This window comes from Dipodomys spectabilis, unplaced genomic scaffold (assembly GCF_019054845.1).
Source record: "Dipodomys spectabilis isolate Male_0828 unplaced genomic scaffold, ASM1905484v1 ptg000201l, whole genome shotgun sequence".
In the NCBI taxonomy this organism is placed as follows: Eukaryota; Metazoa; Chordata; class Mammalia; order Rodentia; family Heteromyidae; genus Dipodomys; species Dipodomys spectabilis.
Window position 1 is genome coordinate 2557025 of NW_024870878.1, and position 27083 is coordinate 2584107.

Genomic DNA, 27083 nt, shown 5'->3' on the forward strand with positions numbered 1-27083 from the left:
GCTCAATAGGAAATGTACTCATTACCTTACTCATGTAACTGTAACCCCTCTGTACAAAAAATGTACAAAAACTGTGACAGGCAAAGAAAGAAAAACAGAAAGATGTTTTAGTATTGAATTATGTAATGAATTATATGCTTGTAGGCTCAAAGCTCTCAGGTAATAAGTACTGTTGTATAAAATTCTTATTTGACATGAGAACTCCTCCCTGATGAAACTAAACTATAGAAACAATAAAAAAAAATGTAAGCATGTATATACAAGACAGAATGTTGACTTGGGCAAGGTGTATAACTAAAGAGAGATAGAGGAAGAGAGAGAGAGAGTGCGCACAAGAATTTGGATATCTACTAAAAGGGAATTATTTAAATCAATTATGGTCCATTTATAGCGTGATATTCTAAGTAGCCATAAACAATTAAATGTGGAAGAGCTATGTAGTAGTTTGTTAGAGCTCCAGTGACAATTACCACAGACTGGACGGCTTAACAGAATGTAGCTTTCTCAGAGTTCTGAAGGTTGAAAATCCAACATCATGGTGTCAACAGGGTTAGTTTTCTCTGAGAAATGGTTTGTAGATAGTTATTTTTCCCTCTGTCTTCACATGGTCTGCCCTCTGTGTGTTGCATTTCCTCCCTTCCCACCCTCCCTTTTATCTTCTTCAACAGAGTCTTACTATGTAGCTCAGATTGGCCTCAACTTCGAATCTACTCAACTTATTTTTGTCTTTTTGTGAGGACACCCATCTTAGTGGATTAGGGCCCTATGTACAGGCCATTTAAACTTCATTACCCCTTCAAGGATCCTAATCTCAAATAGTTAGGATCCTTCATAGCCTGAAGTTTTAGGGCTTTGGACTTCAAGGTATAAGTTTCAAGGGATACAATTCAACCCCTGTTCAGTTATATACACTCAGATTGAAAAGGTGCTTGGAGTTGTCAACAATCAAGTTGAAAATCAGTGTAGAAAGTATGATATTATTTGTGAAAAAATACTAAATATGTAACATATGTATGTATACACATTTGGAAATACATCAATATTTGTCAATATATATGTGGAAATAAGCACAGGGGGTGAGTCCCCACCTGGGAAAGGGGGAGGGGCAGATGTGTGGCTAAGGTAAGAGGCCCAGCCCCAGGACTCAGCTCTAGTTCACAGGCTTTGTGACCTTGGGTGATCCTTGCTCCTCCCAGTGCTTGGCTTCCTTATCTGTACTTGGTTAATGGTAGTACCTGCCTGGTAGATTTGCTGAGGGGATTATGAGAGATAACCTGGAGAAAGCTCCGAACATCCCCTTTGCCTCACTGTTTTTCTGCAGCAAAGAGGTCACAGGTAGGAACTCAAGGGCAGGAGACAAGGAGGTACCAGGGAGAAGTCCTCCCAAGCCCCTCTTATCCTGCCTGCAAGTTTCGTGTACTGTGTGCACTGTTGCTAACAAGGTCAATTTTCCTAAGGCTTCAGAATGGGGAGCTGATGTTTCCGTGACCAATGGGCACCAACACGATTGGCTCTTTTCATGTCGTTCATCTTGGCTCTGACAAGCAGGCCCAGCTAGCAGGAAAATATGCCACAGCTACCCTCATGACAACAAGCCTCCCTCCCTGGGCGGGCCTCTCCCTGGAGCAAAAAATGAGCTAGCAGCTCTTCTAGCTTTCTGCTGTGGACAAGGCCTGGCCTTTCTTGGACTCTCATGTTGGAAATATGAAGTGTGACTTCCCTTGTCCAGGGAGGCCTGAGCCAACCCATGACTGGCCTTATCTTTCTACTCAGTGCAATGTTTGTTTTAGGAAAATCAAAGCATGTTCTTTTTCTGCTTTCTTCAAAGGGAGGGAAAGTGTAATGCCAGCTGCTGCTTGCCGGGATGGACTACAGAGTTCTGGGGTCATATTGGTGTTTCTTTTGTAGACCTTTTTGTTTCTGGTCTGGCCATATCTCTTTCTTAGGCCCTTCTTCATGGGATTATATCAGCCTACCCATGTCTAGGCTCTATATGGGGCAGTGGCTCTGAACTTGGCTCTGAGAGGGCAGCCTGCCCAGGGTCACTGACCCTTTACCTCCAACAATGCTACCCCTTGCTCCCTTCTGGCTGGGCCAGGCTCCTCCATCTTCTAATGTCTGCAGATCCAGCTGCAAAGTTGGCTGATTGTCTGCAAGGGAGAGAGAGGCTGTGGCTCCTTGTCACTCATCCCTCCTCCTTTTTTCCTCTCTTCCCACCATAGAACCCATTCTTTTCCTTTTTTCTTTCATTTCTACTTGCTCCCTACCCTCCTTTTTTCCCTCCCCCCTTCTTCCATCCTTCCTTCCTTCCTTCTTTTCTCCCTTTTCTTCCTTCCTTCCTTTCTTCCTTCTTGATACTAGTAATGAGGCTTGAACTCAAGGCCTGGACATTATTCCTTAGTTTTTTTTCAGTCAAAACTGGTGCTGTAGTATTTGAGGCATAGCTTACTCATAGGCTTTTCTGCCCATGCTGGCTTTGAACCAAGATCCTCAGATCAGTCTCCTGAGTAGCTAGGATTACAGGCATGAGTCATTGATACTTGGCAGAACCGCCTTCTTTGAGGCTAGGGCCATATGTTCCCTCCTCTGCTCCAGAGAAGGTTCAGAACCCCTCTTTTGTCCCTATCTCTACTGAAGGACAAAGATTTTTTTTTTAACAAAACGTTTTGATCAGTTGTGGGGTCTGAACTCTGGGCCTGGGCACTGTCCCTCAGTTCTTCAGCACAAGGCTAGTGCTCTACCACTTGAACAGCGCCACTTCTGGCTTTTTTTCTCCTTATGTGGTGCTGAGGAATTGAACCCAGAGCCTCATGGATGCAAGGCAAGCACTCTACCACTGAGCCACCTTCCCAGTCTAGGATAAAAATTCTTAATTCAGGCCTGGAAGGAACTGAGCCCAGCCACTGGAGTAGGAACAACTGGCTCCTTATCCGTGTTGTTTCTAGGAATGTTCCGAGTCTATGGGTCCCCTGGTACTGTCAGCTGGAATGGAGCAGGACAAGACTCACAGGTTAGTTAACTCTAGCAAGCCAGTTGGGGCCTTATGAACTGTTGAGTCACAGCAGCAACAAGTAGTCGGTAGTCCTGGGTAGTGTCTTGCAGGGTTCAAATTCCTTTTCATATCCAGAATCTTGCATAGTAAATGTTTATGTGTATATGTGTTTTATTAATATATACCAGTTATGTATGTTATTGGGGTTCAGTGTGGTATTTTCATTCAGGCACTGATCAAATCCAATGACTTGTTTTCCACCTTCCCTTCTCCAATCTCTAGTGGTCATTGTTGGCTATTCTGTTTTTCAGATCGGTATTCTTATTTTCAAAACTTGCACACCTGAAAGAGGACATGTGACACTTGTTTTCCTGTTTCTGGCTTATTTCACTTTACATGAGTCTTCCAGTTTCAACCATTTTCCTGCAGATGATAAGATTTCATTCCTCTTTGTGGCTGAATAATATTCCACTCTGTGTGTGTGTGTGTGTGTGTGTGTGTGTGTGTGTGTAATATTTTCTTATTCATTCATCCAGTGACACCTAGGATGATTCTTTATCTTAACTGTTGTGAGTAAACATGTGAATGAAGGCATTCCTTTTGTATACTGGTTTCATTTCCTTCGGATATATACCCAGAAGTGGCATTGATGGGTAGTTTTATTTTTAGTTTCCTCCAAGTAGTAATTTACATTCCCATCAATAGTGAATAAGAATTCCTTTTCTCCATGTTCTGCCAGCATTTATTATTTTTGTATTCTTTTTTTCTTTTTCTTTTAGACGTGAGACTGGGACTTGAGTTCAGAACCTGATGTACTCAGTACCTGATACTTTGGCTCATTAGCTGGTGCTCTACCAACAGAACCATGCCCCCAACCCCTGTATTTTATTTTTTATAATAGCTATCTCTGGGATAAAATATCTCATGGTAGTTTTTAAATTTTTTTAAAGTTTTTATTGTGAGAATACTGTACAGAGGAGGTGTGACAGTTACAGGAACAAGGTAATGAGTACATTTCTTATTAAGCATTGTTGTCTCCTCCTTTATTTTTCCCCTACCATCCCTTCCCTCTCATCTCCACAACTACACTCCCCCCTTCCCCTGCCCCCCCAGCCTAAATTGTAAAGCTCATTTTTTGACATACTGTCTTGTACATCTCATTGTTGCAATGGGTCCACCTGTATTCATGGCAGTTTTGATTTGCATAAAAAGTTTTTTTATTATGAATATTTTAAAATATCAAAGCAGAGAGGATAGAACAAGAGATGCCTGGACTCTCATTATGCAGATTCAGGAGTGTCAACTTCCTGCTGCTGCTGGTCCTCAGCACTCCCCCTCCCACCCTTCTGAACTCCATTGAGCCTGACCTGGAACTCACGGTGCAGGCCAGGTTGGCCTTGAACTTGTGATCCTCCTGCCTTTGCATCAGTGTTGGGATTACACTCATGTGCCACTTTTTCCCTTTAACTTTCACCCAATGGATGGCTTTTGAGATGAAGTTGTCACATGCCACTCTGCTATAATAAGCCACTGCTGTTATCATGGTTTATTGGGATGGTTTAATTTTTACATTCAGGAGTAATGATCTTTTTTTTTTTAAAGTGAAGAACTTAGTCCAATGTAAATTATCATCAAAAAGAACAGCCCTGCCTAGATTGAAAAATAGTTGTTTGTTTTAGTTAGGGCTTTTATGATAGCCCATCAGACAGCATCAAATAATGATGTGACTGGCCATTTTATGCCCCTGCTTGGTGTCAGGCATTGCCCAGGGATTAGCTCTTTGCTGCCAGTCCTTCTCAAACGTCTACCAAAAACTAGGCCTCTGTTAGTTAGAAGTTGGTCAGTAGCCCTACTGATTTAGTGATGGAGGAGTCCAGGATGTGACTCCCAGAGTTACAGTTACTCACCAGCTTTTGAAAAAAGAAATGACAATAGGATTCTTTCTAGAAGGAAGCTCCAGGAAAGGCTTTGCCTTTCCTGATAACTGAGATTTTTTTTTTTTTTTTTGATAACACCATTGTGTTTGGCTTTTTGCCTTGGCTATCAGGAAGCTTATTACAAACTATAGAGTTCAGCCAGAGTGACTATTTCACCTGATTTCAGTTAAATTATCTCCCCGTATTTCTTCTATGTGATTTCCGATTTCTTCTTCTTATCTTTATATACCTAGGTCACCAAGGTTTTATTGTACCCAAGCTTCACTTTTATTTCTTTAAAATTAGGAGTGGTAGAATATGAAAACGAAAAGCAAACAGAAAGCAAGTGTACCTCCCCTTGAACCCTGTTCATACAGCCTCATTCCTAAGGAACCCAAAGAGACTAAAATACTAGTTCTGGATCATGTGACCAGTAAATAGTAGGGTCAGAGGACTTTACGTATGTGTAGAGCATTATGCTTTATAATTTATGCTTTAAATGTTTAAGAGAGCTTCCTTGAATCTGGTCTCCATTTGTTCTTGATTTATTCTTTCAACACATACTCACTTCCCACTTTATTTGTATCATAGGAGGCACTACAGGTAGACCAATAAAGATAAATGCTTATCTTTTTAGCAAATTGGCAGTTTAGTAGGGAATACCAGACATGTGCCTTCTGGTTATAAGATAAAGAGTGGTGGAATGTTTTTCAACAAAATTTATTGTAACTGAGAGGAGGAAGAAGTTACAAATGGGGAATGTGGATAGATTTTGTGTAGATGATTGGCCTTTAAACTGATTTTTGCAAGAGAAGAATAGTGTAGAGATAGGAGCTTTTTCTTCATTTGACAGAGGATAATATCAATACAGACAGAAAAAGAAAGTTTTCTATGCTCACCCAGTTAGAAGTTATTACTATTATAATCATCTCATATGCTTCCTCACATAGAAGGTTGGTTCTACAACAGTACACAACTGAATGCTGGGTGTATTTATTCTTAAGTAATACTACAATTGGCTTGTCCTACCTACAGATTCTGTCATCCATAGGTTCAACAAATTGTGGGCTGAAACTCTTTGAACTACCTGTGCATACCCATGTGCTGGTATTGGGGCTTGAACTCAGAGCCTTGCACTCTTGCTTGATGTTTTTACTAAAGACTGGTTTTCTACTCCTTGAGTCATGTCTCTACTTCTTGCTTTTTGCTGACTAATGGAGACAAAGGTCCTGAGATTTTTTTCTGTCATTGCTGGCTGCAAATCTCAATTCTTAGATCTCAGCTTCCTGAGTAGCTAGCTAGGATTACAGTTGTGAGCCATGGGTGCCTAGCAGTTTAAAGGTCTATTAAATTGTTTTTGTGTGAATTCTGGCAGATTTTGTGTGTGTGTGTGTGTGTGTGTGTGTGTGTGTGTGTGTGTGTGTGTGTGTGTAAGATTAACATTATCAATCTTTTCAAAGAACCTCCTACTATTTTTTTTAACTTATAAAAATGTTTTTCATTGATTTCCAACTTTCAGTTCCATTGATTTTTAGCTCTATTTTTTTTATTATTTCTTATTTCCGACTTAATTTGCTCTTGTTTTCCTAGTTTCATAGGTGGAAACTTAGGTTACTAATTTTTTACTTTTTTTGGGGGGGGGTGCTGGTTTTGGGCCTTGAATTTAGGGCCCGATGCTACTCCTGAGCTTTTGTGCTCAAGACCAGAGCTCTACCACTTGAGCCACAGCTCCACTTTTGGCGCTTTTGATAGTTGGAGATAAGAGGCTCATAAGCTTTCCTGCCCAGGCTGTCTTTGAATTGTGATTTTCAGATTTCAGCCTCCTGAGTAGATAGGATTACAGGTGTGAGCCACTGGTGTCCAGCAGGTTATTGATTTTTACATACATACATACATACATATTTATTTAAAATGTACATTATAGGCTGTGAAATTCCATCTAAAACTGCTTTCGATGTCCATTATATCCAACTGAGTGATGGGGCTGCTGAGATCTACTGTGTCTTTGCTGATTTTGTCTTTAAAAAAAATCTATTTCTGATAGAATTTGAACTTTCTGCCTCTAAAAGTGGATTCATCTACTCCTTGCACCCCGTCTGGTTTTGCCTCACATATTGTAACATAGTGTTGGTTGGTGTATGTACAAGGTTTAGGATGTCTTTTTAGAGTGCTGCCCTTTTATCATTCTAACTTTCTTTGCTACCCCTGGTAACTGTTATTTGCTATTGAAGTCTTTTCATCTCATTTCTTTTGGTATACCTTACTTCACATGTTTTCTTTTGATTTATATGTGTCTTTATATTTAAAATCAGTTTCCTATAGACAATATATATTTGGGTCTTTTTAAAAGTTCATGTTAATAATATTTCCATTGGTACATTTAGATCATTGATGTGTAATTATTGATCTAGTTGGATTAATACCTTACTATATTTATTACTATTTTCTACTTGTTATCCTTGTACTTTGATCCTATTTCTTATCATCTACTCTTTTTCTGCCTTTTGTGATTTTAATTCAGCATTTTATATTGTTTTATTTTCTCTCCTTTCTTTTTCTTTTTTTTTTTTTTTTTTGGGTCCGGTTGTGGGGCCTGAACTCTGGGTCTGGGCGCTGTCCCTCAGCTCTTCAGCTCAAGGCTAGAGCTCTACCACTTGAGCCACAGCGCCACTTCCGGCTTTTTTTCTTTTTGCTTATGTGGTGCTGAGGAATCGAACCCAGGGCCTCAGGCATGCAAGGCAAGTGCTCTACCACTGAGCCACCTTCCCAGCCCCTATTTTCTCTCCTTTCTTAGTGTAGCAACTTGTTCTTTTTTTGTGTGTCAGTTGTGGTGCTGGAACTCAGGGTCTGAATGGTGACCCTGAGCTTTTCCCACTCAAGGCTAGTGTTCTACTACAGTTCCATTTCTGGTTTTCTGGTGGTTAATTGGAGATAAGAGTCTTATGTACTTACCTGCTGGGGTTGGCTTTGAACCATGATCCTCAGATCTCAGCCTCCTAAGTAGCTAGGATTACAGGCATGAGCCACTGGTACGCGGCTATTCTTTCACTTTTGAAAGATAATTTCACAGAAATTATTCACCAGAATTCTATGTTAGTGTTTTTTATTCCCAACACTTTAAATAGCTAACTGTTCTTTGTTGCCTGATTGGTTTCTGAGATGTCTATAATTCTTATCCTTGCTATTCTATAAGTAAGGTGTTTTGACTCTAGCTTCTTTCAAGGTTTTCTTAAATACACTCTTTAAATTGTAAAAATAGTGTACAAAGCAGTTACAGTTACATGAGTAGGTAATGAGTACATTTCCTATCGAGCATTGTTACCTCCTCCTTTATTTTTCCCCTACCATCCCTTCCTTCCCCACCTCCCCGGTCCTCCCTCCTCCCCACAAGTTGTAAAGTTCATTTTCAACATTGTGTCTTGTACATCTCATTGTTACAATGGGTCAACTTGTATCTCTATTTAAGCATCAAGTTTTTTTTATCTTTGATTTTCTGCAGTTTGAAAATTGTATGTCAAGATGGAGAATTTTTTTTTTGTTATTTTTCTTAATTGGCAGTCTCTGAGCTTTCTGAGTCCCTGCTTTAACATCATTATTTATGAAAACTCTCAGTCATGATCACTTTCAATATTAAATATTAGGATTTGTTTTCATGCTGATACTGGGACTTGAACTCAGGGCCTTGTGTACAAAGTTGGCAGTCTACCATTTGAGCTGCAGTTCTACTTCCAGTTTTTTGGTGGCTAATTGGAGATAAGTCTTATGTACTTTATTGTTCAGACTGGCTTTAAATCATGATATTCAGATCTCAGCCTCCTGAGTAGCTAAGATTATAGCTATAAACCACTGACATCCAGTTGAAATAGTAATTCTTAATTAATAGCTTCTGGTATCCCATTATGTGTACATTATATACTTTGTACTCTCATCATTCTTGGATACTCTGCTGTTTTCTCTAGTACTTTTCCTCATTGTTTTTTTTTTGACTCAAATTACTTTGCCATTCTTGTCATGCTAAGTGATTTCAATTAGAATGTGTGTATACTTTGAGTATGGTGTTGTGTGAATCTTAATCTTATTTACATCTCTATTTCATCTTTTTATTCCTTGAGCATCATTCTAGCAGAGGGGGGAACCCCTGGAAGTTGCCAGGTAGAAACAAAAACCCAAGTTCCTCACTCAGCATCCACTGGATGCTGGTTCCACTTCAGGGAGGAACCTTAATTGCTATAGGGCGTGGTATGGTATTTCCAGATGCTCAGGAGATGTTCTTAATATCTCCTGTCTGAGAGAGATACAGATTCTTTGTCACTGCTTTCCACAGGGCTTTCTGTGATATGAATTCTACAGAATGAGGGAAGAAGACTTTGTTATTGCTATGTGACCATGGATCCCAAGTTCTTCCTTTGGTATCTGTCTACTTTCCCCAGGTAAGGCATATTGTAACTGACTGATGTCACCATGTAGGTGTTTTGAGAGTGCTTTGTTTAAGCCTGGGGAGGTTTCCCCACTGGTCTTCATTGGTATTTGTGTTGTGGGGCTGTGTAGTTTGTATCTTTCCTGTGATGTTTGGCTGAGGTAGAGTAGCTATTGTCTAAAATGTTCTGCCTTGCTAGGCTTTTCTGCTTGGGTATCTAGAGAGAACAAACCTTTCTGGTAATAGGTCAGTTTTTATCTCTTCTTCAGTTGTAAGTGCAGTATATTGGAGGCAAAAAGAAAGTTCATAGCTTTTGACCTCTTCTTCTTGTCCTAAACATACACTAGTTATTGCAAATAAGAGAAACCATAGGACCTATGTTTCTTTGGGTCTGGCTTACTTCACTTAATATAATTTTTTCCAAGTCTTTCCATTTCTTAACAAATGGGGCAGTGTCATTCTTTCTGATGGAGGCATAGAATTCATATATCTATATCTATATCACATTTTCTTGATCCATTCATCTACTGAGAGGCATCTGGGTTGATTCCATATCTTAGCTATGATGAATAATGCTGCATTAAACATAGTTGTGCTGGTTGCTTTCATATGACCTTGTTTGTAATTGTTTGGGTAAATGCCCAAAAGTGGGATTGCTAGGTCATAGGGGAGCTCTATATGGAATCTTTTGAGGAATCTCCATACTGCTTTCCAAAGTTGTTGAACAAGTTTACATTCTCACCAAGAATGCAGTAGGGCTCCCTTTTGGCCACATCCCCTCCACCATCTGTTATTAGATTTATTGATTATAGCCATTCTAACTGGGGTGATGCTAAGTGAAATGAACCCCAAGATAAGGACACAAGAGATTTTATCTTTCTTGTTCTTTTTCATGTACTTATACTGTACTATTTGAATTTTTTTGTTTCTTTGTATGTTCTTCCCCCATGGTACAACCCTTTTTGTCACTGTATTTGATTCCAGTGCCCTGCATCTTGTATATACACTTTTCTAATTTGGGGAGGGGAAGGGAAATAACAAAATGCTGAAATAAGGATACAGGATGGCCCATTGTAACAATGAAATATACAAGACACTATGTTGAAAATTAACTTTACAACCCTGTGGGGAGAGGGGTGGAGTGGAGGGAGGGGGGAGAGTGGAGTTGGTGAGGTTGGGAGGAATGGGATGGTAGAGGAAAAACAAAGGAGGGGGTAACAATGTTCGACAGGAAATGGACTCATTACCTTGCTCATGTACATGTAACCCCTCTGTACAGTATCTTCACAATAAAAAATATAAATTTAAAATAAAAAAATTTCAAGAAGCTCATCACTGGGTTATCTTTGGGCCTTCAGATAAGAAAGATAACAAAATACGTTTTGGACCTCTGGCTGGTTTGCCCTCTTCTTTCCAGCATTCACAGTGTTACATTTGCTTACTATATCACACCCAGGACCGCTAATTGAATTTAGTGAGAGAAATAAGGAAAATAAGTGTACTTTGCCTTCTCAGAAGTGGACATGCACAAGAACCCTCACCACCATTGTCACAATGATCTGAATTGATGCCTGGAATTCTGGGGCTGGGCAGGTTTTTACAATTTTTTAGGTTTAATGTTTCAAATTTTATTAAGCATACACATGTTTAACATTTGCTATTAAGATTTAATAGCAAGCTCATTTAGCTCACAATCACCCTTTGTGTAGGCATGGCTCTTACCCGGAATTTGCAGGTCAGGTTCTGGGGCTGAGAATGCAACTTACCAAGGTTCACATAACTGTCAAGGAGAGGTGGGGGCAGGCTCCCAGCCTGCACCTGATTCAAAGCCCAAGAATTTAAGCATCATGTTCTCTGTTTGGGAGGCCTGGCAGCCTGCTAGCATATTGATGCGATGTTGACTGAAAGGGTTGTGTAGTTTGGCCAGCATCTTAATTGCTGTGGTCATTGGTACCTGTCAAGATCCTGCTGGCCCAGAAAGGTACTTAGGAACAATTCATAGAGAGTCAGAATTGGGGCCAGGATCTCAGGGCCATCTTCCCTTCTTTCCAGTTGCCAAATCCAAATGAATCATTTCCCTTTGAAGGGATCTGTCCTGTCTGCCTACCTTATAGGAACTTGGAATTGATTCAAAGCTTGGGCCAGATTATTTGAACTAGACTTAGCTTGTACCTCTGAGTCTCTAAGCAGGAGGAATAAAATCTTCCTCCATCCAAGGAGCTTTCTAGTTGTGCCCAGGAATGTCTGTAAAGGGAGGTTTCCTCCTGCTGAGTTTTCAGTTCAAGAGGCTGGCTTATAAATAAACATCAAACATTTGTCTTGGGCCTTGACCAACTTCACCAATATGACACTCTCCTGAAAGCACAGTTGGGACTTCAAAGTATGTGGTCAAGAAAAAAATAGGAGCACCCTTCATGCTTTGTATTTCTGTTCCTGGTTGGAGCTGAAAACCTCCTTTTCTGTTGTATGTGCTGGCCACTTTGGGGAGCCAGCTTAGGCTGGTGGATGCAGAGGGACCCATCTTTTCTCTGTACCACACTTAGGGCCTACTAGCTCCATAGACCTGTAGTTGAAAATAATTTTAAGTCTCCAGGCAATGCAACCACAGGCAAACCACTGTGGGAGTGCTCCCTGATTCCTATGTTTTGAAATTTTTGATGAACAGATCACATTGAACTTGAGACGATGAAAGCAAAGGCTTTAGGATCAAAGATCTGAGGCAATCTCAGATGCTCCTCTTGTAACTCCATGTCATTTGGAAGGTTCTTAAACCTCCTTGAGTTTCAGCTTCCTTACCCATGAAATGAGGATTAATGGGAATCTGCTTTGTTCTCATAACTCAAAATTGTTCCCATGGCTTGGCCCACTGATTTTCTTCCAGCCCAGTCTTCACCCAGAATCTTAATCTAAATATGAAAGCCCATTCCCCCTCCCTCTCAGGTGATGGGCACCTGAGACTTGCTGGAAAAATGGGTTCCTTGAGCCAGACCTGCACCATAAACTCCCCAGACTTTTGAAGCCTTCAGCTACCTGGGACCCTGCCCTACCCATTACCCATTACCCTGCTTTAGTCCCTCCACCCCTGCTCCCATTATGCCTGTGTCTCCTGACTTTCCTCAAGTCATCATGGCATTCCTTTTCAGCTTGCCATTAGAAGGGACCTGTCTGTTGAGTTCACTTACTGCTCTTTATTCTAATACCCTCATGACTCATTTTCCTAACAAGGATAATAATGAATGGCTCTCAGAGACAACAGAGCCATTGATCGACCCACACCTCCCTCTACATTTATATATATTAAAAGGTTTGTAATGGGAATGGACTTCCACCATTATCAAGGATAAGAAGTCTCAATATCTGCCATCTGCAAGCTGAAGAACCAGGAGAGCCAATAATATATCCCAATCCAAGTCTGAAGACCTGAGAAGACTAGAGGAGATATGTTAAAGGGCACTGGGAGATGGGTGTTTCAGCTCGAGAAAAGATAGAGAAAATTTACTCTCCTTAAGCCTTTGAGGGACTAGCTGATGCCCATCCATATTGGTGAAGGAGTATCTTCTTGACAGCCTACTGACTCAATTGTTAATCTCTTTCAGAAACAGCTTTACAGACGCACCCAGGAAGAATGTTTTACCAGCTATCTAGGCACCTCAGCTTAGTCAAGTTGACATAAATTAACCATCACAATCACTATGCTACATACTTGTGAGTGCCTGGCATGATCAAAATGTTAATGTTGTCATGTGTCTCATGATCACTTTAAATTTATTCAGTGGGTACAATATTGCCTCACTTGGAAAGGAGATTCCATTATGTATATGTTATAAGCACTTTAAAGTCCCTAACAACTTCAATTTAGAAACTGTAATGTCCAGTAAAGATATTAACCAAAATTCTGATGTTGATTCAATGTACAATTTCCAGCCCCCACTCTTGGTAGGTGAGCCTTAGGTGGGAAATTCCTGGAGCTGGTAGTGGATCAAGGTGTGTGTGTGTGTGTGTGTGTGTGTGTGTGTGTTGGTAGTATGAGTAAGAAGAAGGACGTGGGAGAGAACACAGAAAAGGACCCAAGTGGCTTTCTATCTACTTCTTTTTCTGTCTCTCTCTCAGTCTCTGTGTATATGTGTGCATGTGTGTGGGGGGGAGGGGTGAGTGCACATGCATGTGCACATACAGCACTCTCTTCTGTAGGCAATCTGATGAATTCTTCAGAGATTCTCACTGTCCTTCCTTGTGCAAACCCCTTGATCTAGAGGCTATATTTTGAGTTTTTTTTTGGAGGGGGAGGTCAGGTTGTGGGGCCTGAACTCTGGGCCTGGGCACTGTCCCTCAGCTCTTCAGCTCAAGGCTAGAGCTCTACCACTTGGGCCACAGCGCCACTTCTGACTTTTTTCATTTTGCTTATGTGGTGCTGAGGAATCGAACCTCAGGCATGCAAGGCAAGCGCTCTACCACTGAGCCATCTTCCTAGCCCATAGAGGCTGTATTTTGAATATGTCAGTAGTTGTGTTTTTAATTGACAGAAGCCCCAGAAAATATTACTCTTTTCTTTTTAAAATTTATTTTTAAATTTCCTTGTCAAGGACTGGGAAGTTAGCTCAGTGGTAGAGTGCTTGCCTTGCATGCATGAGGCCCTGGGTTCGATTCCTCAGAACCACATAAGCAGAAAAAGCCAGAAGCGGTACTATGGCTCAAGCAGTAAAGTGCTAGCTTTAAGCTAAAGAGCTGAGAGACAGCGCCCAGGCCCAGAGTTCAAGCCCCACGACTGGCAAAAAAAAAAAAAAATCCTTGTCAAGGTGATGTACAGAGTGGTTACAATTACATCAGTAAGGCAGTGAGTACATTTCTTGTTGAACTTGTTACTCCCTCCCTCATTTTTCTCCTACTTTCCCTGCCCCTCTCCCTACCCGTAGAGATAATTTCCAACATATTGTCTTGTGAGTATCGCTGCTGCATTGGTTCCCCCTTTGTCCTTTGCCTCACCATTTTGTGGTTCCCCTTCATTTGTTGCAAACATTGCATTCTTCTGATTAATTTGTTTAAAGTGAAGATTTGTTCAGTGAAAATTTGACAACACAACACAGACAATCCAAGACAAACCCTTACTGTGAGGTGATGAATGTCTGTGTTCCATTTATTTTTTTCCTGCAGTGTTTGGAAAACATGCTTATTTAAATTTGGCATAGCACTTTGGCCTGTGCATTACAAATGAATGACAAGCATGACAGGAACGATGTAATGTCACCAAATACACTACGTTCTGTAAGGTGATAGTTGCCATGTCTTCTTGCCTGTGGGCTTATCACCCCCAAGTGGGGAAATAGTTGTAGCTCCTGCCACAGCCCCATGTGGTCTTGCATCTCCTTTATCCTCTTATGGAGAGACATAGGGGACTTGGGGCCTTCAGGTGAACTCCATTAACAGTTTGTTAGAAAGCCCACTCTGTCTATCCTGGGTTAATATCCCAGTACTAGGGACTCAATGTTCCCTTGCCTGGTAAAGATGCAGCCATCTGCATCTTTACTCTCTCAGGAGAGACTTGTGCACCCTTGCAGGTTTCCCCAGAAATCCTATAAAGGCCCTTTCTTAGTGGACTATGTTTAGAAGGGAGACCTAAATGGGGATGGCTCCGTCCACAGAAGTCTCTTCCTGAATATCTCCTCACGACTCTATAGCCTCCTGTATCACTAATCTGCCCTAGTGTTTCAAAGAGCTTCAATTTGTTCAGGGACTAGGCACTGTATATAGTTTACCATAGGGATATGTCTCTTATTCACAGTGGTACCAATTTTTGTTATATAGGTTCTTTGATTTTAGTATCCTTTTGTACATTTAGTATGTCTAACATTTAAATCCTTATATTTTATTTTATTTTAAATCCATTTATATTTTAGTGAAAATCCTGCTCACTGCAAATCCTGGCTATTTTTTCTTCTCTTTGCCCTTCTGACAAATGCCTGGGCATGGTTGCTTTATCTGTCCCATGAAAGATTTGTTCTTTTTGTTGTTGTTGTTTGTTTGTTTTTGTAGCACTAGAGTTTGAACTCAGGGGCTTTCTCTTGCTCAGGTGCTCTGTAGGACATATTCCTATTCCTTTTTGTCCTGGTTATTTTGAAATAAGGCCTCTCTTCCTGTGTAGGCACATACTTGGGATGGCAGGAATGAGTTCCCCGCTCCTGTCCCTCCCCCCAGATTCCCTCTGTTGAGATGGAGTCTCATGCACTTTTCTGCTTGGGCTGGCCTTAAACTATGATCTTCCCATTCTCAGCCTCCTAAGTAGCTAGAATTATAATTCTAAACCAAGAGCATATAGCTTTGAGACTTGTTCTTAAAAGCTTTGCAGAACTTGCCTCAAAGAAATGGCAGTGGTCTTCAGGGTAGAGCTCTGGTTTCAATAGGGATTCTGAGATTGAGACTCAGATTCAAGTGGATGCCTGTTATGGACATAGGTGGGATGGAGGAAGGGGATCATGGAGAGCTGCTTAGACAGAGCAGTCTGTACCTTGCATCATGACTTAGTGGTCAACGGCCAGGACAGAGGCCCTAGCAGAGCATGGCAAGGTGTCTGGCATCTCGGTCAGGTCAGAATTGGAGTGGGCTGCCACTGGATCACTGAGGTATGATGTTGGAGGCTGCTGGCTTTCCACTACAGTCCCGGAGTTCTCAGGCTTATTTTCTGTCTGAGTTTCCTTCCATGTTCACCCTTTCTTAATAGATGGAGCATGACTGTGAAAGAACCATTTTAGAACCATGAAGGGGACAATCTGATGAGAGAAGCACAGGGGGAAAGATGGAGTGGACATGGTCCTTTTTCTATACTGCCCAGTAGGACAGTTGGATGGAGCTCTGGCCAGCCTCCTAACTCCTAGCTCAGGATTTGTCTGGTGGTGAGTCTACACCAGCTTGAGCTGTGAGCTGGCCCAGGGAGGAACCCTGTTTATCCTCCCCACCCAGGTTGGCACTGGTTTAGATGGAGCACGCACCTCATTCTCAGGCTGGGGCTCAGGCCATGTAGCCTCATCTCTCCTGCAGCTACTGTAGGCCACCAGCTGACAATTTATGGCTGCCTATTAACTCTATTAAAATGATCCAGCTCTGAAGAACATCTGCTGTGGAGTAGGGAGAGCTGGGATGTTTGCAGGGACATGTGGTTAGACTCTTTTGGGAATAACTCAGGCACATACAGGAACAAAAACGCAGACTTCTGTTGCCTGTGGAAGGCCAGGATCCCTTCAACCTTATCCAAGTACAAACAACCTTTGCCTTTTGGTGTGGCAAGTTCCTGTGGTCTGCCTAGCCCTCTGGCCTCAAGTATCTGCCATCCTATTCTAGTTCTGATGGAGGAAAGGGGATTATGAATCAAGACCAGTGGTTCTTAATCCTGAGGGTTTATGACAACACAAATTGCTTGGCTTTATCTCCAGAACTTCTGATTCAATAGGTTTGGGGGACATGAATTTGCACTCTCTCTCTTTCTCTTTCTTTCTCTCTCTCTCTCCTTCTTCCTTTCTTCCTTCCCTCCATCTCTCTCTCTTTCTTTCTTTCCTTCCTTCCTTTCCTTTCCTTTCCTTTCCTTCCTTCCTTTCTTCCTTCCTTCCTTCCTTCTTTCTTTCTTTCTTTCCTTCCCTCCCTCCCTCTTTCCTTCCCTCCCTCTTTCGCTTCCTTCCTTTCTGTTTTTGTGCTGGTCCTGAGGCTTGAACTCAGGGCCTAGATTTTTTTTCTTCTCAAGGCTAGTTAGACTCTACTAGTTAGACCACAGCTCCAATTCTGACTTTTGGTGATTAACTGGACTGTCTGGCCTGGACTGGCTTTGAATTGTCATCCTCAAATCTCAGCTTCCTGAGTACCTAGGATTACAGCTGTGACCCATTGATGCCTGGAAAACTTGCATTCTAGTATAAGTTACCCTGTGAGGCTAATGTTCTTGGTCTGGGAGCCACACTTTGAGAAGCACTTATGTTGACCAGTCCTAGAAGCCACAGAGGTGCCCAGTTTTAACCTTTCTTACCTTTTTTACCCAAAGAGGAAGAATTATAAAAGTCCTAGGGTTGAAGTTTAGGACTTCTGGTTTTAGACTTAGGCAGAGGAAAGATAGTTTTAGGTGTGAAGGCTTGGGGAGGTTTTCTAGGCAGAGACGGCCAGTTCTCAAATGGTCAGATTGAGTGGGCTCACTTAAGATTCAGAGTAGACTGGGACAAGTTGTCCTCACTGGTGTGAGAATTGGCTTTGGATCAGTCCATGAACTCAACAGCAGAGAGTGGAGAGACCACTAAGTATGGCTTGTGGTAGATGGACCTGCCTGCTGTGCTGTCTGGATGGAGTCCTTTGGATGAGTGGAAACTGTTGACAATCCCCTGAGAAGATGTTGAAGCACCTGACTGAAGGATTTTCTACTGGAGAGGTTTGAGGGATACCAGCATTGGTACCTTGACTTTTCTTACCATTGAATGTCTTCTCCCCATTGCTTCCTACACCTGGAATGAAGAGAAGCTCTGCTTCTCCATTATTATCTTCAGTAAAGGGCCTTGCTCCCAGTACCTGCTCCAGAATCCAGTCTGCAAATTCTTGGCCAAGACCCAGGGCTTGTCAAGGTGGTGTGCTGCTGCCTGATGTCTCATTCAGATCGTGAGCTCTTGTGGTCTAGGAACTTGCTTAGAAAAGTGCCAGGTATCGGTCAGGCTGAGACTGAGAAAATGGTGCAGTGATTTGAAGCATCAGTGTTGTGCAAAGAGAAGAGGAAATCTTATCTTTTAGCAGAGCTGAAGGAACAACATGGGCTCAGCCGTGATTAGGGACAGTGAGTCAGCTGCTGACATTGTGACAGCTCACAGAAGGTTGGCTCTGAGAGAGATGGCCATCTTGAAAAGTGACACTGTGCCCTGATATGCATCATTGGAAGCCTATTGGCCAGCCAGCCCAGGAGGCCATGTGAGGACACTGTGTCTTCGTAGCAGTTTTCCTTTCCTTCCTACTTTGCTCCATTGGATGCCTCACTGTCCCTATCCAGATGTGTATGTTGGACTGTGGTTTTTCTTCTTGCCCTAGCGTCCACTCTGTGGGTGTGGAGCTGGTGGTGATGCATTAAGGGAGGGAGAGGGGGAGAAGGGAGAGAGGAAGGAGGAAACTGATCACATTGTAGTGTTGCATGTTTGCCTTTGCTGAATGGAGAAAAGACAGGGAAGAAACTGAGATAGGAAAAAGCTATCCACTTGTGTAAGGTCTCATATCTAAAATATACTTAGAACTCAAAAAATTAAATCCCCCAACAACAAATCCTCAAAGAAACAACTACCTGATTAATAAGTGGGCTAAAGACTTAAAGAGAAACTTCTCTGAAGAGGAAACAAGAATGGCCAATAAGCTCATGAAGAAATGCTCAACTTCTCTAGCCATAAAAGAAATGCAAATCAAGACAACATTGAGATTCCACCTCACCCCAGTTAGAATGTCTATAATCAGAAATCTAATAACAACAGATGCAGTAGTGGTGGGAGTGACCACTTTGGAAAGCAGTATGGAGGTTCCTCAAAAGACTCCACATAGAGCTCCCCTATGTCCCAGCAATCCCACTTTTGGGCATTTACCCAAACAATCACAAGCAAGGCTATACTAAAGCTACCAGCACCACTATGTTTATTGTAGCATTATTGACCATAGCTAAGATATGGAACCAACCCAGATGCCTCTCAGTAGATGAATGGATCAAGAAAATGTGACACACACACACACACACACACACACACACACACACACACACACACACACACACACACACACACACACACTGGAATTCTATGCCTCCATCAGAAAGAATGACACTGCCACATTTGTTAGAGATGGAAAGACTTGGAAAATTATATTAAGTGAAGTAAGTCAGGCCCAAAGAAACATCAGTCTCATGGTTTCCCATATTTGCAATAACTAGTATATGTCTAGGACAAGCAGAAAAGGCCAAAAGCTATGTACATATGGCCATATAAGATGATGCTAAGCGAAGTGAACCCCAAGATAGGGACACAAATGGTTTTATCTTTCTTGCTGTTGTTTTTAATGTATTTATAATGTACTATGTGAATTTTTGGTTCTTTTGTATGTTCTTCCCCCATGGTATAACCCCTGTTTTCACTGTATTTGATGTCGGTGCCCTGCATCTTGCATATACATTTTTTCTACTTTGGGGAGGGGAAGGGAAATAATAAAATGCTGAAATAAGGATACAGGTTGACCCATTGTAACAATGAGTTGTACAAGACACTATGTTGAAAACGAACTTTACAACTTTGGGGTGGGGAGAAGGAGGAATTGGGGAGGTGGGGAGGGAAGCGATGGTAGGGGAAAAACAAAGGAGGAGGTAACAATGCTTGATAGGAAATGTACTCATTACCTTACTCATGTAACTGTACAGTATCTTTATAATAAAAAATATAAAAAAGCTATCCATTGTATAAGGTAGCTATGAGCTTCATTTCAGACACCCCTGGACTCTATCTGTTCTATGTGGAAAATCCTGCTCATCTGTATTGTCCTGTGTAGCTTTAGAGGTCGCAGGACCTGCTGGGATAATCAGGGGTCATGATGCCTTTTCATACACTTGGGCTACGTCTATGCTGATGGGTAAACAGTGGCTTCCTTTGCTTGTTGTCAGGCTTTATTCAGTAAGGCAGATCCACTGCTAGAAGAAATATTTAAAATCTGCTTTTATCAGGCCTACAAACAGACTAAACGCAAGAGAAGAACTTGTATCTCTGCCTACATTGTGTATGTCTTTGTTGTAAGTCACTCTCATGCAGTCACTTTGCAATTATCTATCATCTATCTATCTATCTATCTATCTATCTATCTATCTATCTATCTATCTATCTATCTATCTATCTATCTGTCTGTCTGTCTGTCTGTCTGTCTGTCTGTCTGTCTGTCTGTCTGTCTGTCTGTCTGTCTATCTATCTATCTATCTATCTATCTATCTATCTATCTATCTATCTATCTATCTCCTTTACAGGTTCTATGTTAACTCTAACCAGGAAGCATGCAGGGGAGGGCATTCTGAGTAGCAGCTCCAGCAAAGCCAAGGGTTGGCAGGACAAAACATTGAGTCCTTCCTTGGGCCCATGATTAAACTGGGAGCAAGACACAGGCTAAGAATGCCAGCCTCCATTTTGTGTTAGTGTCCTTTTTCCCTGAGCCATCCTCTCCATTCACTTAGCAACCATCTTGGAACCCAGGAAGGAGGGAAACAGGAGACAGGACCACCTGACAGTCATCAGTGACCTTGATTGTAAGGGATCAGATCATTGTCTGCACTAAATGAGCAAGGAGAAGGTACAGAGAATCAGACTACCTTCAGCCACCTCCAGGCCACCTCTGAACATATCAATGACTTGGGAGTCTTTTAACTAAATATGCCTTTCCCCTTCTTATCTCCATTTCTCCCTATTTAACCAAAGCAAATGTTTGTACCATGAAGATAGCTAAAGATGTACTGAAGTGATCTCTTCTATGGCAGCCACATAATCTTTTCTGCTCTTCATCATGTTTCTTTATTTGGTGCATGAAACTGTGTGCCTGGATTTGACATGTGGAGCCATTGAGTGCTTGGATCTGGAATCTGGAGGTCTGGTTTTACAACCAAATGTGTTTCTAGGTAGTAGTTTGTGTTTTTAATTCTCTTCTACCAGCTTTCACTCTTCAGCTAGAAAACAGAAAGAGAAAACCCTAGTGGCTCCAAGAAGTTCTCTGGAGGAATTCCTCTACCTATAACAAAAAAATGAAACTAATTTTTCCTTCAAAGGAAAGTCCTTCAGCTGGACCTGAAAAGATTGCCCTGATCCCTCCCACTCAGATTGATCAATAATATCTTTATAGGCCTAGTTCCAATTTTAATTTACTGTTTCCTATTTCATTTTGATGAGTTGGGATCTTTTCCTTAACATATCAACAATGTCTCTTTGAACTCTCAAGAGTGCTGGTTTGATGTCCCATTTTACCCAAGCATTTGTCCTTCCACTCAACGCTGAACTTGCAATTGGGGAGGAGAGTAAGGGAGCAGAAGACAGAGGACTTCTGAGATTTTTCTCTCTCTTCTACTATCCAGCCTCTGTCTCATGGGGTGGGGGCATGAAGATGAGGACACCAGGCTCCCACATCAACACCTATAGCCAGAATTGGGAGGTGGAGGCGGGACCAAATTGCTTTGCTTATCCCAGTACCTCTCTGTTTCTTAGGAATCTCAGAAAACACCTGCTGTGTGTTCCTATTTTGCCCTTTCAAAGCTTCTATAGACCTAGTGCCCAAGGATTAGTGTTTGATCTGCTAAGGGAGCTGCTGCCAAAGGCCCAGGGGCTCCACATTACAAGCTGTTCCCAAGGCTTAAAAGCTGAGTGCCACTAAGACTGACTACACTTGCTTCCCTCAGCCAATTCCATTGTGTAGCTGTGGGAGAGGGAGAGACTTGAAGGAGAGATGATCGGATGTGATGTCTGAAGACCCTGAGAGGGTTTAGTGTCCTAGGAAAGAGTGTCTCCTGGTCCTGTCCTCTGTAGAACCCCAGGCCCACAGATCACAGATGCTTTTTCAGGTCCTATGGGAAAGGTAGAGCATGGCTTCTCTGGAGGGGAATTCACTAGTTGCTTGAGAGTGGGGTCTCTTTCTACATGGTTACTTAATTTTTTAAAAAAAATTGTTATCATAAACTGGGTGCTAGTGACTCACGCCTGTAATCCTAGCTACTCAGGAGGCTGAGATCCTAGGATCGAGGTTCAAAGCCAGCCCAGGCAATAAAAGCCGTGAAACTTTTATCTCCAATAAACCACCAGAAAACCAGAAGTGGCGCTGTGGCTCACATGGTAGAGCGCTAGCCTTGAGCTGAAGAGCTTAGGGACAGACTCAGGCCCACAGTTCAAGCCCCACGACCGACAAAAAATAAACATAAAAGAATTGTTATCATAATGGTGATTTACAGAGGGGTTACAGTTACATAAGTCAGGTAAAATGTACATTTCTTTTTCGACGATGTCACCCCTTCCCTTGCTCTCTCCCAGTTTTTCCCTCCTATCCCCATCCATGAGTTATATAATTCATTTTCAACATTGTGTCTAGTGAGCACCATTGCTGCATTTGCTTACCCTTGTCCCACCATTTCTGTGCCTCTCTTCACACTCTTAAAGACATAAACAAGCAGAACAAAAGAAAAGAAAAGAAAAACAGCAAAAAGGGAAAAAACCCTCTTGTTTCCACTTTCTGTAGTTCATTTTGATAACTATTATTTTGTATGATAAGATGCTCATAGGCCTTTCTATTCCTCTCCTGAGTATCTTCCTTTGGTCGTACTGTGTGTGAATGTCTAGAGAGCTGTATAATTTATTCTGTCCCAGTATTTTAGATCTAGCTTTCACATATGAAAGAAAACTTGTGCTATTTGTCTCTCTGAGTTTGGCTTACCTGACTTAACATGATTTGTTCTAGGTCCATTCATTTCTCTGCAAATAACATAATATTATTCTTTACAATGGTGGTGTAAATTCCCATTGTGTGCACGTACCACATGTTTTGGATTCACTCATCTATTGTAGGGCATCTGGGCTGCTTGTACAACTTGCCTATTGTGAATAGTGCAACAATGAACATGGATGTGCAAGTGTGTTTACTGTATCCTGGCATGTGATGTTCAAGGTAAATGCCCAGGAGTGTATGGCTGCATTGTAGAAAGATCTTATAGTTTGTTCCATTGATCTTCAGGTCTATTTTTGTGACAATATCAAAATGTTTTTGTTATTAAAGCTCTGTAGTAGAGCTCGAGGTCTGAGATTGTGATACCACCAGCATTACTTTAAAAATTTTTTTTAAATTTTATTGTCAAAGTGATGTACAGAAAGGTTACAGTTATGTAAGTAAGGTAATCAGTACATTTCTTGCTGAACATATTATCCCCTTCCTCATTTTCCTCCTTCTTTCTTGCCTCCCTATTTCCCCCACCAAGTTGTACAGATCATTTCCAACATACTGCCTTGTGAGTATTGCTGTTGCATTGGTTCTCTCTTTGTCTTTTGACTCACCATTTTTTTATTCCCTTTCCCTTCCTTAACTCAGATAAACATATATACAATGCCCCAGGTACTAAAATCAAATAGTGACAATGGGGACAAACCATAAGGGAAAAACACAAAGGAAAAAAGAAATAATGTAGTATATTAAAAATCACAACAACAAAGAAAAACCTCTTGAGTCCATATCTTGTAGTTCATTTCAATTCAAATCATTTTATATGGTCATATGTACATAGCTATTGAGCTATTTCGCTCATCTGCTAAGATTGTCCTAGATGTATACCAATTATTACAAATAAGGGAAACCATAGGACCTATGTTTCTTTGGATCTTGCTTACTTCACTTAATATGATTTTTTCCAAGTCCTTCCATTTCCTTACAAATGGGGCAATGCCATTCTTTCTGATAGAACCATAGAATTATATTGTTTGTGTGTATCACATTTTTTTTTGATCCATTTATCTACTGAGGGACATCTGGGTTAGTTCTATATCTTAGCTATGATAAATAATGCCATGATAAACATAGTTGTGCTGGTAGCTTTAGTACAGCCTTGTTTGTGGTCATTTGGGTAAATGCCCATCAGCACTACTTTTTTGTCTAGAATTGCTTTGGCTATTCTAAGTCTTTTGTTGTCCTATATGAATTTTTGGATTGTTTTCTTTCTCTTGGTTATGAACTTGGATTTTGATGGAGATTACATTGCATTTATAGATCATTTTTGGCAATATAGCCATTTTTACAATATTAATTCTACCTATCCATGAACATGGAGGGTCTTTACATTTCCTGATGTCATCTTTAATTTATTTAAATTTTTATAGTTTTTGTTATAAAGGTATTTTTTTTGGTTGGGTTTATTCATAGGTATTTTATTTTTTGAGGCTATTGCAAATGAAGTTGTTTTTCTGATTTCCTTCTCTGCTTGTGTATTGTTGATACATAGAAAGGCTATAGATTTTTGTGGGTTAATTTTGTATCTTGTTACTTTGCCAAAGTTATTGATAAGCTCTAGGAATTTGGAGATGGAGTCTTTTAGGTCCTTTAGATATTAGATCATGTCATCTACAAATAGGGGTAGTTTGACTTCTTCATGATTACTTTCTTATCCTATTTTTTTTTGGGGGGGGGAGGCAGTTTAGACAAAGGCCTCATGCAGAGTACAGTATGCTATATTGTTGGCAGCCCCGGCGTTGAAGTTACAGGATCCTAGGTTTTCACCTGAGCATGTTACCTGTGCGATTTTATAACTGAGTAACTTCTCTGAGCTAGAAGGACTTCTTAAAATGGGAATAACAATAATAACCCTTCAGGGTGGTATTTGGATGAAAAGAAATGGAGTCTTTGTTTGCCATCTCCTTTCTGCAGCTCCAAGCCATTGGCTTAAATCAGCTTCAGTTCAGCAGCCAGCACAACTCCATTTTGAGTTTTCTTGGAGAATTATGGTTTGATGAAGTCAGTGCTTATTGAAATTTAGGACTTAACATCTACTTCTTTTACAATGCCCCTTTACCATGAATGAATGAGAAGAAGAATAGAGAAATAATTGTTTGTTAAAGGTGTTGTATGCTAGGGGGAGACTGCTGCCCTCAGGAACTTTCCAGATCTAGTAGGAGAAGCAATTCTAGTTACTGTAGAAACTACAAAGGTTGGGCTCAGATAAGTATGAAATTAGAGAGGAGAAAGCTAAGGCTTTTTGTGGGTGAAGAAGGAGGGGATGGGGCCTTGGGTAAATGAATCTCTCTAAGGCTCTTCCTCCACCTCTATGCAATTGAGACCACACTACCTACCTTCTGGGTAGTTAGAAATATTGGAACATTATCCATATAACTCAATAGCAGTGTGAGAGGCAACCTAAAAGATACTTTTGCTAGGCCCAACTTTACATCTGTGCCCCTTGACCTGAGCTATTCCCTTTGCAATTACCTTGAAAGACCAGATTTACTGATAATTATCTTGTGTGGAAGGCAAACTTCCCTTTAAACAGACAATGCTTTCTTTTCATCATCTTAAAGAAAACAGCCAAAAACTCAGATCACTCTTCAGGTAATTTGTTCCAGCTTTATCCCAAAGGTAAAGTGATGAACAACTCTGGGATAATTCCTCAGAGACAGACTGAGCTTATGGTCGGTCAATCCAGCCATACTTGTGACTTGTGCCTGTTTTTTTTTTTTTTATTATTATTGTGAAAATACCATACAGAGGGGTTACAATTACACGAGCAAGGTACTGAGTACATTTTTTATCAAGCATTGTTGCTTCCTCCTTTGTTTCCCCTTCCTATCCCCCTCCCAAAGTTGTAAAGTTCGTTTTTTTGACATAATGACTTGTATATCTCATTGTTGCAATGGGGCCAGCTGTATCCCTATTTAAACGTTTTGTTTTTTTCCCTTCCCCTCCACAAATTATACCAACATCAAATACAGTGAAAGCAGGGGTTATGCCATGGGGGAGTGACATAAAGAGCAATAAAGGAATCATAAATATTTTAGAAACAATCGCAAGAAAGAAAAAAAATTTGAATCCTTATCTTGGGGTTTATTTCACCTATCATCAACTTATCTGACCTTTTCTGCTTGTCTCAGACATATACTAGTTATTGCAAAGAAGGGACCTATGTTTCTTTGGGCCTGGCTTACTTCACTTAATATAATTTTTTCCAAATCTTTCCATTTCCTAACAAATGGGGCAATGTCATTCTATCTGATGGAGTCATAGAATTCCATCGTGACTATGCATACCTTTCTTATACCCTATCCCCACCTCTCCCTATTTAATCTGAAACCAATGTCTGTACCCCTAAAGATGCTGCAGATGTGCTGAAGGGCCATTTTCTTATGGTGGCCCTGAAATAAATCTCCTTTCTCTGCCTTTCACAATGTCTCTTTATTTGTTATATGGGGGGCAAGTGGGTGGATCTAACTTGAGACTCTTGGGCTTTGGGTATGGTACCCAGTCAGTGGCAGCTGGTAAGTGTCTACCACACCCAGGTGTAGCTACTATTCTACTCAGTATCCTTTAAACATTTCCTGTTTATTGCCACTTATTCTCTAAGTTACTTCTATCTTCCTGGCATACTTTCTGCCCATGTTTTTTCCTGTATGGGCAGAAAATCTTCCTTGAGTTAACTCTGCAAGTCATAATGATCTCACAGGTACTTCCCCAAGTTCTTTCTTCACTTGACATTGATGACAGACTGTTCATGGGCCTTCCTGAGGATAGATGTGTTTTGCTTTCTCCAGGACAGGATTGGATCCTTGTATAACAGGAATCTTTCTTTTTCACTTCTCTTCAGGTGCCTGGCTCTGGATCTCATAGGCTGAGTAGCCAAAGACTTCCTAGAAAATGTTAGATGCAGTTTTTTCTTTTTCTTTTTTTTTTGGTCCGGTCGTGGGGCCTGAACTCTGGGCCTGGGCGTTGTCCCTCAGCTCTTCAGCTCAAGGCTAGCGCTCTACCACTTGAGCCACAGCACCACTTCCGGCTTTTTTCTTTTTGCTTATGTGGTGCTGAGGAATCGAACCCAGGGCCTCAGGCATGCAAGGCAAGCGCTCTACCACTGAGCCATCTTCCTAGCCCCGCAGTTTTTTCTTGTGTACTAAGATTTTGTGGGAAAACAAACTTGAGAAGAGCTGAATGTTCATTCCACACACTCTACAATTACCCACCACATTCTCAAGATTGCATTTACTCTGCCCCTTTCCCATTTCCTAACATG